General features: G+C 34.2%; 1 long non-coding RNA gene across 1 annotated transcript in view; it reads left to right on the top strand.

Annotated features, from left to right (window-relative positions):
- LOC141404582 (uncharacterized) overlaps positions 1-16,116 on the top strand; it is a 61,488-nt gene extending 45,372 nt beyond the window's left edge. Inside the window, exons 2-3 of the long non-coding RNA XR_012413053.1 lie at positions 13,462-13,685; positions 15,703-16,116. This is a non-coding gene — a long non-coding RNA (uncharacterized lncRNA). The remainder of the gene's footprint in view (positions 1-13,461; positions 13,686-15,702) is intronic.
- Positions 16,117-19,340: the final 3,224 nt, after the last annotated feature.

Below are 19,340 nucleotides of genomic sequence, written 5' to 3'. Positions count from 1 at the left end.
CAGTTTCAATTCTAAATTTCAAATGGGATTTCTGTTTGAATTGGGCGTATAAATATACGCAATATAAAAGTCCATAATTTAGTTTGACCTTCACTATTTTTATACTATTCCCATAAGTGAAATTCCATATCATGTCGTGGGAAATTTCTTCTACAAATATTTTCAACAATTTATTTTTTTTAACTACCCGCAAAAGTTATTTTTACACAACAACATCAACGATATGTTTATATAGAAAAAATAACATTTTTATTCCATACACGAATCACCGAAAAAATAACACAAAGGAAAATAATAATAAATGTAACGAAGGAAATTCACACATGACAACGGTAAATGTTACCTGAACATCACAGAAAAAAATACTTTTCTTTTTGCTACTGTTCCTCCGCGCTTCTTCTTTGAAAGAAAGAATTAAACAATAAAAATAAAGATTTTTGATGTTCACTGTTCTTCGATATTTCATAGGTTCTTTGCTTAAGAAAAATGAGATACCATTAATAGCCAATAATTGAAAATAAAAGATTTTCAATTGGGTTTTCTGTTTGCATGGGACGCATTGGGCGTATAACTGTTGTCAGAACATATACGCAATATAACAGTCCATGATTTAGTTTGACCTTCTTTATTTTTATACTATTCCCAAAACTGAGTTTCCATGTCATGTCGTGGGAAATTTCTTCTTCAAATATTTTCTACAATTTCTTTTCTTTTGTAAACTACCAACAAGAGTTATTTTTACATAACAACATCAACGATATGTTTATATATTCTCATAAAACCGGAAAAATAAACATTTTTATTCCATACACGAATCACCGAAAAATAACACAAAGGAAAATAATAATAAATGTTACGAATGAAAATCACACATGACACCGGAAAATTACCTGAACATCACAGAATAGCACAGCAAGTGGAATTTCAAACTCAAAGGAACACGTCCAGATAATGGAGAAACACACACCGGAAACACACGCGAAACATTACAATTTACAGACGTAGGAAAATGTTGTAAAACTTTCAACCTCTACAAAAAAGGCGGAAAAATAAAAGAAAAAGAAAAACCAAATATATAGACACATCACACCATTTTCTCTTTTTTGGATTTACCGACAAATTAATCACTTAGGCGGAGATTTAGTTTGTTAAATAACCACATTTGTAGTCACTTCTAAGTCCTGAGGGATTGGCCTTGAACTACTGAATGGACGAATGACATTTGTAATGTGCCAGCATTAATTACCGAATCATATGGGAATTTTAGTAAATCAGCAACAATTATCAGAAGTATAATTGGTTGGTAAACAAAATTTACACGTGTCACCTTTACACGCAAATCTACATATACATATATGTACATTGTACAAATGTAGCCATGCAGTCTAGATTAATAGCTCCATTGGGACTGTTTAGGTAGAAGGCAAAGATTTAAGGGGTGTTGTTAAGTTGTTAGGCTAGGTATTTGCTTAGAGGAGTCCCTCTCTCACAAACAAACATTCATAAATACATTACGTTGACCTAATTTTGGTAAGACGTCAGATAAGAGTTTAATGTAAAGGATAACGGGTATTGAAAAAATAGAGCAAAAAATTAAAGAGACTAAAAATAACGAAGTGTGAATGGAGTACAGACCACAAAACTAGTCAAATATAGGAAGACTTAATGTCCGAAAAACTATTGATTAGTCTTATAGAATAACATGTGGCATTTTACAAGAGGGCATTGTGGTCTTTTATAAGAGGACAGTATTGTACTCTTGTGGTGTTCTATAATAGGAACTTGAGATATTCTATGAGAAGATATTAAGAAAGACTTTGCGGCCTTATGATGTTCTATAAAAAGTTTTTATGGTCTTCCACAAGAAGACTTTGTTGATTTCTATAAGAAGACATTGTGTTTTATATATGAAATCCTTGTGGTCATCTGTACACAATTTATGGCCGACAGTTCATTTTTAATATAGACCCTAATCACACAATGACCTCATGCATTGCTGAACACAAATCTGACTCAATTTACAGAAAAAATTTCCAACAAAACTATATAAACACCTTGAAATCTTCTATAAGAAGACTTTGTGGCCTTGTGGTCTGTTATAGAAAGACCTTGTGATATTCTATGAGAAGACCTTGTTGTCTCCTATAAGAAGCCCTCATGGTGTTTTACAAGAAGACTTCTAGCCATTCACATCAACAATGGGATTAAGCCAGACTATTTTGAAAAAACGAAAAAATTTCCAACAAAACTATACAAACACCTTGAAATCTTCTATAAGAAGACTTTGTGGCCTTGTGGTCTGTTATAGAAAGACCTTGTGATATTCTATGAGAAGACCTTGTTGTCTCCTATAAGAAGCCCTCATGGTGTTTTACAAGAAGACTTCTAGCCATTCACATCCGAAGGATGTTTGGATCCGATGGTTGGGTGTGTGGGACTTCGATAGAATTCACTTTTTCAATACAAAACTCTTTAGGTCATGTTAGCTCGATTAATTCAATTAATTAAAAAAATATTTTTTAAGTAAATAAATTAATTTTAAATACATCCCACTTTAAAAAAATGGTTGCTTTTAAATTAAAACAAGTAAAAAAGTATTTGCCGACAGAGATATACCCTCAGCCTGTGTGGATTGAAATACTTTTTTTCCAAAAAAAGAAATGTATGGGCGTATGAACCGACAGAAATATAGATTGGATTAAAGCTCAAAAATTTGCGGGGGATATGGATGGATAGGGCTTTTGTACCATACTAGCCTACGAAAAGTATAATATCGGGCCACTAGGGAAACCTTCAGTAAAAATGTCCAAAGGATCCTCGAACAGACCCTCAACTACAAAAATGTGTTCAATATTTGTATGAGTGGAACCTCAAGTATTGGACCGATAGGGCCCAAATTTGAACATAAACTAAGCTTGGACAAAAAATTTCGAGATCGAAAATTTGGACCAAATCATTTTAGCAAATATTTTCAAACATTTGTGGGAGAGGTACCGGAAGCAGTTGACCTATATGCTTTACCATCGAATTTCATCTAATATTCGAAGAAATATTACAATATCCAAAGTGTGGACGAACGCAGTATTCGGTTCGAGCTCTACAGCCACTACATATGGTGCCATAGAGGTTTTTTGCAACTTTCGGGCTGTTTTCTCAAGAAGTTTTGACTTGCCCCTGAAAAAACGATTACTGTCGTAATTGAGACAGAGAATGCAAGATGCGTCAACAAAAATCAAAGTGATTCGAGAACAGGTCTTAAACTGAATTTATCTAAAATTTTGTGTGGGAGGTACCCGAAGGACTGAACAAAACAAATACAGTCCATATTCGAACCTGATCTATATCTGGTAAATATATTAGGATGTGTAAAGTATGGACCAAATCGCTCACACCCATCCAGAGTTATCGTGCGCACTATTTTTCCGAACATGTTTGAACTTTTTTGTGGGATATACCTGAAGTTGTGGACCGATATGGCTTATCTTCGAACTTAAACTAAGTTTGCACAAAATATTACGAAAGCCACAATTTGGACCGACTCAGTAGATCCGTTCGAGAGTTATATTGCTCTCCAACCACTACACACGGTGTCATAGGGTTTTTTGCACCTTTAAGGCTAGTTTCTCAGGAAGTGTGGACTTGCCCCTGATGAAACTTGTACCGTCGTACGTGGGGCAGTGAATACAAGTTGTAAAAACAAAAATCAAAGCGATTCGAGAGCAGGTCCTAAACTGAACTTATCCGAAATGAGTGTGGGAGGTACCCGAAGGGGTGAACCGATTGAGTCCATATTTCAACCGCATATTACTCTGGTAGAAAGTTTACGGTATACAAAGTATGGACCAAATCGGTCATTCCCTTCAAGAGTTATCGTGCGCACAAACTTTCCGAACATTTTCGAACTTTTGTGGGGGAGGTACCGCAATGAGTGGACCGATGTAGCTCATCTTCGAACTTAAACTAAGTTTGGCAAAATATTACGAAAGCCAAAATTTGAACCGAATCGGTTCATCCGTTCGAGAGTTATCGTGCGCTCCAGCCAGCAGGACAGACAGACAGACGGACGGACATGGCTAGATCGACTCCAAATTGTCTGAAACACATTTCGTCTAAACATACTTGAGGTCTAAAACCATTATTTCGATGAGGCACATTTTCATCGTATCAAAGTGTATATCACCAATATTTTTGAAAATTTAACATAGCTGAAGCCAAGGTTTACCCTTTTAGAATACGCGACTTGTGGTTCTATACTATACAAATTAAATATTTTTGGATACAATGAAATGTTGTTGGACGTGGCAAAAAATATTGGCCTTAAAAGATAATTTGTGTGGAAGCTGTGGCTATATTTATGTTAAAAAATGGGTAAAAATGGGTTGAAGCCACCATGTCTTTTTTTGTTTTCTCTCGATTTGTGAGTAAACCACACTTCCTTCGATTTTCCTGTCAAAGTAAAAGTAGAAGCAAACTAAATAAGGATCATCTCACTAATGTATTACTTTTCAAAATTTGAACTGCTTCTACCATTAAATGATGCTGGCATTTTGAAGCCAGTTTTACAGTGTTTTTTGACATTTTCTTCTAATTTCATTCCGCAAACAGGTTTTACAAAAAATCGTATATAGGATTGTAGAACTCGCGATTCTGAGTTATTTGATATATGTGTCGTGAATGTAGTCTACACAGCTTCATAGAAATCTGCATCCAAATATGGAAATTTTTTGTGCACATTTTTCTAAAAATCATATTTTTCGGGCCTAATATTTACAATTGTCATTCGATTTCCTCGTACTTGATTGCACATTTTAGTTTTTTACGTTCCGGATCTAATAAATCATTCCCCGTGAAAATCCATCTACTAAAACGCGAGTCACAAAAAAGTCCAAAGTAGAAATATCACGTAAAATTGTTTTTGGAAATAACGCGTATTTTATCGCGTTTTCTGCGGTTCGTTTCCACTGCAATGAAACAACTAATACAGCATCGTCGTTTTAGCGGAAACAGAGTTTTGAAAACTTCAGTGATAAAGGAGCTACATTCATTTTATCCCAAAAAATAGCGTGTGATGCTACATCCACGGTTCTTAATTGATCGCCTTGAAATAGATATATATCTATGTAGATTTTCATGGTGGACATTGAAATCGGATGCGGACAAAAATTGTATGCACTTTGCGCAAATTAGCGATATTTTATAGGTATTTTAATGCTAAGATGCAGCTGATGCTACATCTTAACCTCCACATTAAATTTCGAAAAATATATACAAATTAAAAGATATGGTCTTGCTGTACATGAAAATCACATGCGGACAAAATGATTTTGATAATTACGCGATTTACACGTATTTTCAAATGCATATAAATAAAAATGGGTTATTTGACCACTATTTTCATTTCAGAAGCTTTGACATATATCCTCATTAACCCAATTAGCTTCCCTAATGGGAAAGCTTTAATATGAATGTCAATAAAGCAAAATCCGTCTATTTTATTGGGAGATTTAAGCAAAATGAAAGAAGTATTCCTGTAAATTTTTACAATATTTTCTATTACATAATGCATGTGAAAAAAAATATTTTTTCAAACAAAAAATTATTTGTTGACCAAAATATGTGCTTGTTTTGGCTGTAACATCCAAACTATAACACCAATCTGTATGATAGCAGTCTCATTTGATACGCCGTGAAGTTTGGATCCACAACAATTTTTTATGTAATTATATGACCACTAAATGGGCTTTAATTTTGAAAAAAGTAGACTTATATTCAATAATTTAGCAATTTTATGTACATTCCGCGAATTCTGTGTAACATTTTGCAGGTATTATAAAATCTACTCGCTGAAGTCACTTCGAGAGAACTTTTTTGTAACAATTGTGCTCATTAAAATAATTAGCGTTTTTATAATATTTTCTTTCTTAAAAAGGGAAATAAAAGCGCCATAACTTTTGTCCGCAACAACCAAAAATTGGCTCGCGACCAGATTCGTACTGGGAATCTTTTTCTTAACCTACATATCAAAAATCGTTGATGTAGCGCGAAAAAAATTTATCCTTTTTTTCTGAAATGGAATATGAAATAATTGACAATATTCCTGATATACTCTCTTTAGACTAAAGGCTGAGGGTATAAAAAAACTGATATTAAGCTGGTGTACGATCAGGAGGGGTTTCCTAACGGGCAGTGTAATTTAATTATTTTATTTAATCAAACCGCACTGCTGTAAAGTTCTTGGGCAGTGTAAAAGGCGAAAACGATAAAGGGAGCGAAAAAAGAGAAACACAGCTGTTGCTTCAATGCTTCAAATAAAAATTTATTATTGAACCCAACAGACAACAGCCAGAGCGACAGACAACGAGACGAACAAAAAACATAGAAAACGATATATACGTACGTACACATGTACGCATGCAGATATATAACGAAGCAAAACAAAAAAACACTCTTTCCCTAGCGAATGCTTTGTTATGCTTTTGATCGATACAAGTATAGAAAGCATCGATAGGGCGGCAGCGACGAAACGACAAATAGACGAACAAGGCGGCAGAGACAGACATGTACAGTGGAACAACGATAAAAATCACAATAATAGATGAAATTAAATAAAGTAAAATTTAAGTGTATATTACATTAAATAGATAAATAAGTATATAATTAAAAAAAATTAAGTAACAGTGTTTTATTTATAAATGCACTTAAAAGTAGAAAATAATTTTTCATGATGGAATCTCTCAAATAAAACGCTTGCCGTTCAATATTGTCACAATTTTTAATTTAAATGCAAGCGTTTTATTTGAGAGATTCCATCATGAAAAATTATTTTCTACTTTTAAGTGCATTTATAATTAAAACACTGTTACTTAATTCTTTTTAATTATATACTTATTTTCTAGTTTTTAGTGCATTTAAAAATAGAACACTGAAACTTATTAATTTTATAATTATTTTTAATTTTTTGGTAAATACATTTTTAAGATTTTCAATTTTATTTCTATATACGTGAGTTTATAAATGATATTTAATGATGGGCTTATATTTATTAATTAAATTTATAATGTTAGTAAAAATTTATTTAGGTTGGTAGTTTCTCATCCTATTGATTGCAGTTAACGCTTCGTTATTGCATGGCTCCTTTCCTGTTAGTTTCGAGCAATCCAGTTCTTCTATTCTTAATCCATCCAGCGATCTTAAACGACTCAATGCCACATATGCTTGTCCTTCTTCGAAAAGCTTGGATCCTAGATACACACTTCCACCGAACCTCCGAAAAACCACCGCCGAACAACCTCCTCCGAACTTTCCCCTCTCAACATGCTCTTTCCATTTTCGACGGAACCCCATAACCAATTTAGGCCGAAAATGTAGATACGAACTTTAAAATGCCTGAAATTGGGTGGTACCATTTATAGGGGCTATATCAAAACCTGGACCTATGTCCACAATTTTTGGTGGAGAAGTTGGGAACTAGAAATCAAAGTTGCCCAAAAATTAAGACAAAAAAAACTTAAAATCGGGTGGAGCCGTAATATGGGGGCTATACCAACACCTGGACCTATGACGCAATTTTTAGTGGAGAAATTTCTGTACCACTGGATCTCCAAATGCCAAGTTACACGCAATTCGGTATAAAAATGAAGAAAAAATCCTTAAAACACTTGAAATCGGGCGGTACCGCTATATGGGGGCTATATCAAAACCTGGGCCTATGTCCATAATTTTTAATGGGTACGTTTCTGTACCATTGGAAACCCTAGTTGTCCAACAAAAGCCAATACGGGCTTAAAATGGCGATAAAATACCTATCGATTGGTACCGCTGTATGGGAGCTACAGGAAAAAATGGACACATATTGGTTTTGGTTTCATATTCATGTATTGTCATCCAAATCTGAAAAGCGTACAAAGTTTTAGTTCGATTGGTCAACTACAACTGTGTGAAAAATGAGTTACCAGATTTGAAAAGCAAATTAGACAAAAAACTGTAAAACAGTGTAAAAATGGACAAATTTTGGTTTTGATTTCGTATTCATGTATTGTCATCCATATCTGAAAAGAGCGCAAAGTTTTAGTTCGCTTGGTCCATTACAACTGTGTTAAAAATGAGTTACCAGATTTGAAAAGCATGTAAAATTGAATACTGTACAACACTGTAAAAATGGACCAATATTGGTTTTGATTTCATATTCATGTATTGTCATCCAAACCTGAAAAGTTTGCAAAGTTTCAGTTCGATTGGTCAACTGCAACTGTGTGAAAAATGAGTTACCAGATTTGAAAAGCAAAATACCGGAAATCGGGTGGTACCATTATATGGGGGCTATAGGAAAAAATGGACCCATATTGATTTTGGTTTTATATTCACGTATTGTCATCTAAATCTGAAAAGTGTGCAATGTTTTACTTCGATTGGTCAACTGCTACCGTTTTAAAAGTCAGTTACCAGATTTGAAAAGGGGGTTAAGTTAGACACCGTAAAAACACTGTAAGAATGGACCAATATTGGTTTTGATTTCATATTCATGTATTGTCATCCAAATCTGAAATGTGTGCAAATTTTAAGTTCGATTGGTCAACTGCAATTGTGTGAAAAATTAGTTACCAGATTTGAAAAGCAAATTAGATAAAAAACTGTAAAACAGTGTAAAAATGGACCAATTTTGGTCCAAGTGTGCAAAGTTTTAGTTTGATTGTTCAACTGCAACCGTTTTAAAAATGAGTTACCAGATTTGAACTAAACACACACCAACGCAAGTTAAATAAAACCTGTAAAAACCCTGTAATAATAAAAAGGAATAAATAAATACTATTTTAAATGCAAATTAAAAACATTAACATGAAAACATAATGAATAAATTAAACAGTAATAATTAATAATAATACAATTTAAATTATTAAAATCGATAATAAAACAAAAACAACTAAATTTAAAAGAATAAAAGTGTTGACACGCTGACCCAACAGCTGGCTTATTTTACAAATAATTTAAAATAAACAAGTAAGAAAAGTATCCGTCGGCTTTGCCGACAGAGATATACCCTCAGCCTATCTGAATTTAAACTATAATCTACGGACGGATCGAATGTATTTAGGGATTTTTTCATAATTTGGTGGCCCTTTTTGGACATATGAACTTGCTGACAAAAATGTGGATTAGGATTAAAATTCAAAAGTGTTGCGCAGGAGGTACTTAAAGGAGTGGACCGACATAGTTGTTGCCCATCTTCGAACTGAGATTAAATTTGGACAAAATATGACGAAAGCCAAATTTTGGATCAAATCGGTTGATCAGTTCGAAAATTAATTCAAAAAATCCATGCTCTGTGGTCTGTGCGAACATTATTTACAGCTTAAATTCCTATACTCAGAAATTCATTGAAAAATTCTTCGACTCATGTACATAACCTAAAGGTCGGATTGATAGAAAAGGTAGAAAATTTATAGCCAAAAAAAACTTTATAAAATTCCTATAACCTTCGACATTCATTTTCCAACAATAAAAACAAAGTAGTCTGAAATATTTACCTAAACAATATGACAAATACTATGCCAATGGCACGAAGAACTTCTACATTTAAAATAAACTTTTTTCTTGTTTAACTTTTGGATAGATTAGTACAAACAAAAGTTTTTGTTATCAAAGAGATATTGATTCAGGTATAAGAATTCTCGTTTTGTCAAGAGGCAAATTGTTATTAAAGAAGATTTTTAAAAACTGAAATTAAATTTTAAAAAAAAAAGTTTATTCTGTATTTGTCTTATATTCTAAGATTTCCAAAAAATCGTATATTAATAATGTAAATTTTTAGGAGTAGATGGAGATTTTTATAGGAGTCTCTAAATTTATTTATTTTATAGTTATGAAGTGAAAATAAAATGTCAAGTGGAAGTGGTTGAGGATTGTGAATGAGTTATGTCGTCAATTATACGCATGGATATACAGTATAATCTCGATAATCCGGACACCACATGTTTCGGGGGTGTCCGGATTATCGAATTGTCCGGATTACCGAGTAATATGAAAAACATATAATTTTGAACGTTTAAATCATTAATAACGGACTTTCAATGGGTAATAGCCTAACATATAAAATAAACGAATTAATATTAAGAAAATATAACGGGTTGTGGCTACTTTAAGACCGGGTACCAAATTTACTTCTTATATTCCTCCAGCGTAATTTAAGTGACAGTATTTTTGTCATTTAAAACTTCTCTACAACTGGTGTATATTTATTCCTAGTTTTTTTAATGACATAAACTTCGTAGCCCACGTACATACATATATTGATTTCCCTTGTCCATGGGACATGAGCCTCTTATGGCTCACGATAGAACTTCAGAATTCACTCATCTCACTCATTATGGTGAGTATTAAGCCATTTCTATTAACATTGAAAAATGACTTCATCCAATAGACGAAACCAAAAAGAGATATTGACTTACAAAATGGCTACATTGATTGCAATATAACAATACAGTTACCGGTGACTTTGAATGTCAATGAAAGAAAATACAAGAGACTATACGATTTGTTTTTTTAATTTATTGGTCTCTACTAGTTTCCTCGTTTAGCTATACATCCCAATAAAAACTAAGCTATTAATCCCAACGCTTTAAATGATTTAAAGATTTCTAGGTAAAATACTGATATGAAGACTAATGAACTAATTTCTTTACAGGAAAGGAACACGCAACATCAAATTTTCAGGGAATAAGGCTACCCAACACTAGCTTTTAAATACTGTTGTTTATCATAGCCGGTCATCAATGGTGTAACGATGGGAAAATCATTTGACAGATTCAGATAGTTAATCACATATTGACTGTATATCTGAGTAAACAGTGGCTATCTAGAAATTCGTGTTTGGGACCGAAAACTTTGAAAAACTTAATTTTTCTTATGTATACACCAATTGCTATTGCTAAGAACGAAAAAGTCAATAAAATACATAAGAATCTTGTGCTCAAGATAGGAAAAAGATATTGGTGTCCGGATTATCGAGGTATGAAAAATATGTGATGTCCGGATTACAGAGTCTACAATGTAAAAAATTCTAGTGTCCGGATTACCGCGTTGTCCGGATTAACGAGTGTCCGGATTATCGAGACTATACTGTACATACGTAGATTCTTGTGAGATTCCAAGATGTATGGAAATCTATGATTATGGCTAAATCCGTTCTTTTACATGGCATAATACAACTTTCCGCCACAAAGTCTTGCAAACACCATTGAAAGTAAACTTAGAAATGTATAAACCCTTAAACAAAAATACGTCTAATGACACATTACGCCGCATTATTTGTAACATATTTTTTGGGACAAAAATGTCAACTAAAATATTTTTATGATTTTTACACATGTCGGCACAGACGCTACAAACAATAACTGTGATGTGATTTTATTCAACATCCACGGTCTGTCGTACATCATAACCCAAGAAAAAAATCTTCAGTAGAGAGACACATTTGTTTGCCTGAATAATTGCCTAATACACATATGTATATATACAAGTGTGTGGGTGGAACGCATTGACACGCATTTTTTGCTATATATTTCTGGTTCCGTATGCTTTTGCAAGGGATAGTTTTTTTGTTCCTTTTTTGGGGATGTAAAATACTGAGACATATGTACATATGTCATGTTTTACAACAGTCGCACAGATGATGTCGTAATTCGAATGAATTTGAATACGTCTCATTTTTTTAACTTTTTTAAATAGTTTTTTTGAAGTTTGAAATTAAATCAGGAAATGAAATCACCAGCTACAACTCAGAGAGAGCGTAGACTTTTATAGATTTATTCATGGCCAGTAGCTCAAAATACGTGGATATTTTAAAGAATTTTTTCAGTGGTCAAAAAGCATGGATTTTATAAAGATTTTTTTCAATGAGGAGTAGCCCAAAAAGCGTGGATTTTTTAAAGAATTTTTTCAATGACCACTAGCCCAAAAAGAGTGGATTTTTTAAAGAATTTTTTCAATGACAAACTAGCCCAAAAAGAGTGGATTTTTTTAAAGAATTTTTTTTTTAATGAGCAGTAGCCCAAAAAAGTAGAGTTGGGCAATCTCGTTCAATTGAACGATTCCGGATCACTGTCCTCGTTCAAAGACGAATGAGTAACATCATAAAAACCAACGTGTAAAATTAAGTATACGCAGTTTTGTCAATGAAATTACCGGTGTCCATTGAACGAGATAGTGATCCGGATCGTTCAATTGAACGAGATTGCCCAACTCTACAAAAAAGCAAAGATTTTTTGAAGAATTTTTTCAATAGCCTGTAGCTCAAAAAGCGTGGATTTTTTTTAACGATTTTTTCAATGACCGGTACCCAGAAAAGCGAGAATTTTTAAAATTTTTTTTTCAATGACCAGTTTCCTGTAAATCGTGGATTTTTTGAAGAATTTTTTCTATGGCCAGTAGCCCAAGAAGCATGGATTTTTAAAAAAAAAAAAAATTCAATGACCAGTAGCACAAAAATCTTTGATTTCTTAAAGATTTTTTTCAATGGCCAGTAGCGCTAATGTGGATTTTTTAAAGAATTTGTTTCAATGACCAGAAGCATAAAAAGAGTGGATTTTATAAAGTTTTTTCAGTGACCAGTAGTTGAAAAGCGCGGATTTTATGAATTTTTTTAAATGACCAGTAGCCCAAAAGCCTTGGATTTTTAACGATTTTTTTAAATGATTATTAGCCCAAAAGCGTGGATATTTAAAGAATTTTTTCAATAACCAAAAAGCGTGGTTTTTTTAAAGAATTTTTCTAATGACCATCAGTCCAAAAAGCAGGGGCTTTTAAATTTTTTTACAATGACCAGTAGCCTCAAAATGTGCTGATTTTATAAAGATTATCAGCCTAAAAAACACGGATTGTTTTAAGTTTTTCCAGTAGCCTCAAAGGGGATTTTTTAAAGAATATTTTCAATGACCAGTAGCCCAAAAAGCGTTAATTTTTAAAGAATGTTTTCAATGACCTGGTCTACTGACTAAAAAAGCGTGGATTTTTTAATTAATTTTTACAATAACGACCTGGCCCAAAATGCGTGAATTTTTTAATGATTTTTTTCAATAACCAGTAGCCCAAAAAGAGCGGGTTTTTAAAGATTTTTTTTTGAACAGTAGCCTAAAACTTGAATCTTTTACATATTTTTTTAAAGATCTGTTCTTTTTTAAAGAATTTTTTTAATGACCAGTAGTCTAAGAATAATATATTATTTTAAAGACTTTTTTCACTGACCTAGGCGTAGATATTTTAAAAATTTTTTTTTCAATGACCTGGGCGTACCTATTTTAGAATTTTTTTCAATGACCTGGGCGTAGATATTTTAAGATTTTTTTTCAATGATCTGGACGTAGATATTTTTAAAAATTTTTTAAATGAAGATTTGTTTTAAAGAATATTTCTCTTAATTTTTGCCACAAAACTATTTATTCTCGTCCATTTTTCTTCCTGTTGCAGATGCACCTGCAATTACCCTGGTAGCGGAAACGGCAAATACATTTGCTCACCATGGATCGATATACCTACAATTCACTTCAAACATTTCGTGCATGAAATCAGGCACAAACAGAAGACTGGATTCTACAAATCAAATTTTCACAGCATCGAGATTCGGGCATGTATGAATATCAGATGTCAACACAACAGATGAACCACTACACGCATTCCTTTGAATGTGGTTGGTAAGTAAAGAATTTCCCTCCCTTCTTAAAATATTGAATTAATGAATTTAATTACGAAATTACACTGTGCAACACTGAAAATGCAAACAACTTCTAGTGGGCATTTTCTGAAAGTACATATTAAGACTACAAAACCAGAATAATATTTGTATTTCATTTTTCCAGTGTGGGAATTTTTATAGTGATCTAGGCATGAAATTCCATGGAGAATTTTATTGCCAAAAAACTTTTTCCCCACATCCACAACCTTTTGTCATGTCGTTCTAATAGCCTGTGTAATCCAACACATTCCATATGTGTGCGTGTCCATCAATTTTATATCGTGAACATTAACCTCTTGACAATCAATGTTTTATTCCACCGCTCGCCACTTTCACCCGTGTTAATAAAATCTTTATTGCTCGGCCATAATGTACCTGTCTTTATTTAGTTAATTTTTAAAGCATTTTTGCTCGCTCTTTATGACATATTGTCATGACATGGGGGTCTGCAAAAACAAATTATTGTTATTATTATCGCTTCGACACAACCATTCGGCAGGGACGAAGCACCAGGCAATAATTCACAATAATCTGCAAGTAATAGGATTAAATCGCTTAATGGTTCCATGGTCCTACAAAGATTTGTATTCTAGGATCTACGAACAAAAACAACAACAACATTGGCGACAAAATAAAGTAAAGAAAATAGCCAAGGCGGGTTTTGGCTCCCCTCATTTGACCAAACCAACACAAGCTAAGAATACCCATGAAAATGAAGTTCAGGAACTCAATCGGCTGGCAACAAAAAGGATTTGAATGTGCAAAACAACAACAATACCAGTGGATACTAAGTTAAACTCAAATGTAATCCTCAAATAATCATGGCATTTAAAGTAATGGCGATTTCCGTTTACCCAATAGCCCACAAAGTCATAGACGCAATTATCCATGACACGTGCGTTTATTGTCGTCGCCGTGATCATTTTGATGGCTGTGGAATGTTTAAGTGCTCTGTTTGTTGTTATTGGGTTTTTATTGTCACAGTTAAGGATTTCATTGCATTAGGAAATATCACCGCCAGTACGTTAAGACCACAAAAGAGGTGGAGAAGAAATCCTTTGATATGAAATTAATTTTATGATTGTGGATACATTCGACTCGAGTATATGCCAACTGATTGGGTGGAGTTTTATGTCGCCCATCATGTGTTGACATTTCGAAACTCCTCGTGATAAAATTGTAAAACTCTAAATTTTTGCTTAGGTGTTTATAAGGAAATGTTTGTACTTGCAGCTGTCTTTCACATCCGCATCAGCACGCTCAAACTTTGATGAGATTCAAAAGACAAAAGGAATGGGGGCTGTTATCGGAACACATAGCAAAATGCTATCGACGCAGTAACTAGCGTGTATGAGCTTCTATTGCCGCTTCCCTGTTACAAGCTTGTGAGGTATGTGTTTAGCAGTCTGTCGATGTAGTAGTATTTAACATGTACATAACTCTGATTAATAGATGTACGCCATGTTATATGCCTATAAATAGTCCGCTATTGGAAGCCAACAACCGCTAGAGGATTTCAAATCACATTGTGAGTTGTTGTAGTCCTTCCTAGGTAAATGGCCAGAGGAAGAGAAGACAGATGTCACTACGTTTCGCGCGGCGAATGAATGCTCCCCTATGTGAATTAGTGGAGAGTGTCGCACTTCGCCAGACATAACCATTATGTCACCTGGTTTGACAAATTACGTCACATGGCATCTCGTAATTTCTTTGATTACATCAGTTCATCTCCATATTATGGTCTCCACCTGCAGATAGCAGAACAGTTCTCTGAAGCAATTATTGGTAAATTCTCTGAACCCTTGTCAATCAGTTTTTCGTGATTCAGAAAAGTACAGCGGCAAGACGATGACGTTCTTGTTCTTTTTTATTAATGCCCTTCTTTACTCGGCTATAAAAATTATTAATTATTTCTTTTCTTATTACTTTTGTTTCTATTTATCATCAATGTCTTCTTTCTTTTCTTCTCTTTTCAGAGGAATTACCGGCAGCAATATAGCGCGTGTAACAAGCTCACATTCTAATATCTCGATATCATTATATCTTAGTGTACATGTCTTTGTATTGGTGTACCTTACATTACGTTCAACTACAACCGCCAGCAATTGAGACTGCTGTCGACTCTGTTACGATTATGTAATAGAAAATCTAAACCGCCTCTTAGCTGACATGATTATGAGGTCCACAGAGCAGGATGGATAAAAGAAGCAGCCGCCAAAGATGAAAATAAAACATCCACATACTCATAGATAAAGAATCAATGTTATATTTTTATTTGTTGTACAACAATTCGAATATTTATTATGATGATAATGAACTTGGTTAAATAAAACAAGAAAAAAGTCGTTAAGTTCGGCCGGGCCGAACTTTTTATACCCTCCACCATAAAATAGTCTTAATTAAAATGGAATAATTAGGGGTCCTTTCACAATTTTAGGTGGAACAACTTTTCAACAATGGATAAATTCTACTGCCTCCCACTATTGCTTAATTTACACTGTGAACACAAATGTTGGAGCAGGGATAATTCCTTTTGGAAATGAAAGCCCTTGGTGTGTGTACAGTAAAAACCCCGAAGGACAGATGCGCCGTGAGTCGAACTTCCGCGTTATGGCGTGATGAAATTTTTGCAAGAGACCCTGTAAGCCATCATGGAATTAGCATTATATCTTTGTTTGTTGTTTTTGTAGAGCACTTATGCAACAGTGAACAAAGATATAACGCTAATTCCTGATGGCCCACAGGGTCTCTATCAAAAATTTTATCACGCCATAACGCGGAAGTTCGACTCACGGCGGATCTGTCCTTCGGGGTTCATAATATACTCACCAAGGCCTTTCTTCCCCAAGAGAATTTTCCGTGCCCAGACTTTCACCTCCATTTTGTTGCACAGTGTTATCTAATCTAATCTAAAAAATGTGTTCAGCTAGGTGAAAGGTACACCATTGGGGCTATATCAAAGAGTCACCTATCTTTAATTTTTTTGGCGGAAAAGTTGTATAGCTGCAGGGAACTTCAATAGTCAAATTGAGGGTAGTTTCATCAAAACAATGTAGACCCTCAAAAATGGACCCATATTGACGATTTTAGTAAGAAATTTCGTGACCACTGAAAATTTCCGAAAATCGGGAGGTACAGTTATATGGGGGGATATACCAAAACATGGACCTATATTGACGATTATTTTTGAATAGACAAATTGTAGCTAAAATTCTCAAAATACCGATCATTACAGCTAGTTCGGTTAAAAATTGCAGCTAAAATTCTCAAATACCGAAAATCGGGAGATACCGATATATGGGGGCTTTACCAAAACATGCACCTATGTTGACGATGTTTCGTTGGAGATGTTTTATGACCACTGAGAACTTCAAATGTCAAATTACAGCTATTTCGGTTTAAAATTGTAGCTAAAATTCTCAAAATACCGAAAATCGGGAGGTACCGATATATGGGGGCTATACCAAAACATGGACCTATGTTGGACGATGTTTCGTGGAGATGTTTCATGACCACTGAGAACCTCAAATGTCAAATTACAGCTAGTTCGGTTAAAAATTGTAACTAAAATGTTCAAAATACCGAAATCGGGAGGTACGGTTATAAGGGGGCCATACCAAAACATTGACCTATGTTGACGATGTTGGTGGAGATGTTTCATGACCACTGGAACCTCAAATGTCGAATTGCTGATAGTTCGGTTACAAATGGTGGCTAAATTCTCAAAATACCGAAAATCGGAGGTACCGTTATATGGGGGCTATACCAAAACATTGACCTATGTTGACGATGTTTGTTGGAGATTTTTCATGACTACTGAGAACCTCAAATGACAAATTACAGCTAGTTCGGTTAAAAATTGTAGCTAAAATTTTCAAAATACCGAAAATCGGGAGGTACCGATATATGGGGCTATACCAAAACATTGACCTATGTTGACGATGTTTCGTGGAGATGTTTCGTGACCACTGAGAACCTCCAGTGTCAAATTGCAAATAGTTCGGTTAAAAATTGTGGCTAAAATTCTCAAAATACCGAAATCGGGAGGTACCGTTATATGGGGACTATACCAAAACATCGACCTATGCCCCATATCCTTTGGGGTATAAGTTTGTTGAACACTAGGAACACCCAAGTGCCAAATTATAGCTAATCCCGTCTGCAAATGTGGCGAAGAACGTCAAAATACCTCAAATTCGGAGTTACCGTTAATGGGGGCTATACCAAATAGTGGACCGATATAGCCCATCTTCGAACTTGCTTCGAACTTGACCTGCCTATGGAAAAAAGATCCTCGGGTGCAAAATTTCAGCACTCTATCTCAATTATTGCGGATGCTAGAGTGATTACAACAGACGGACAGACAGACGGACATGGCTAGATCGTCTTAGAATTTTATCCTGATCAAAAATATATATACTTTATAGGGTCGCAAATGATTAGTTCGATGTGTTACAAACGGAATGACAAACTTAATATACCCTCCATACTATGGTGGAGGGTATAAAAAAACCTGAAATAAAAAAATTTTACAAAAACATTCTTGTTAGTTACACTGCCCAGCAGCGGGGTGGAAAATTCTTTTGGAAATAAAAGGGGGTGGAAATTTTCTTTTGAAAATAAAAGCCATTGGTGAGTATACTAAGAACCCAAAAGGAAATTGTCGTCATAGGTCAAGTTTCTGAGATATCGCGTGATGAACTTTTTGATTTTCTCCCAGTAATGCCTGAGGAAATAGCTCTATATCTCTGTTTGGGGTAACTGTAGCTTAGTTTTGAGATTACATGTCTTCAATCAAATCGAATGGCGAATCTTTTCGTAGAATATTTTATTCTTGTAACTCAATCCTTTCACGTCCTTTTGGTCTTTTACTTCTTGAACCGTAGTAAAAATTACACAAGATGAGATTTTTCAGCACCCAAATATTCTACAAAAATGTCGCCCAGAAGATTTTATGTACGGTTCTCATTGGCATTTAATATTTTCCCGTTTTTGACATTTAATCGGTTTTGGTTCAGAAATAAACTTTGTTTTGTTTTTCTGTATATTTGTCATTGGTTATTTTTATACCCTACACCACTATGTGGAAAGGGTATTATAAGTTTGTTATGGCAAAAATGCATGTAACACCGCGAAATATTCGTCGGAGACCCCCAATGTGGCATACCAATCTTCATATCTCGACGAGATAAAGCGATTTAGAGATGTGTGTCCGTCCGTCCATTTTCCACAAATATCTCTTGTAATGATGAACACGTTAATAACAAATTTTCTTGGAAGATAGATCCGGTTATCTCAAATTTTGAACCGGATATTCCGACATTAAAACCGATTTTTGAACCGGTTTTAACTAACCGATTAAACTTATATGTACACCTTTAAAAAGCTTATAGAGTTGTCAATCAAATGATCAATAAATTCGCTCATTAAAACTTTGCTATTTGCACTTCTAGAACAAGAAAAAACGTTTTAAAGCAATAATATCAGTACGCCCAAATATGGAGATCAAAGGCTGGGGGGCGAAAAATTCCTTTTGGCGATGAAAGTTAATAAAGCATATATTACGAACCCGGAAGGACAGTTATGCCGTAGGTCAAACTACTGAGTTATAGCG

Source organism: Musca autumnalis, unplaced genomic scaffold, assembly GCF_047663935.1.
Source record: "Musca autumnalis isolate F117 unplaced genomic scaffold, ASM4766393v1 scaffold_467, whole genome shotgun sequence".
Classification (NCBI taxonomy): domain Eukaryota; kingdom Metazoa; phylum Arthropoda; class Insecta; order Diptera; family Muscidae; genus Musca; species Musca autumnalis.
Note: the sequence above shows the minus strand (reverse complement) of the source record. Positions and strands in the feature narration are given on the sequence as shown.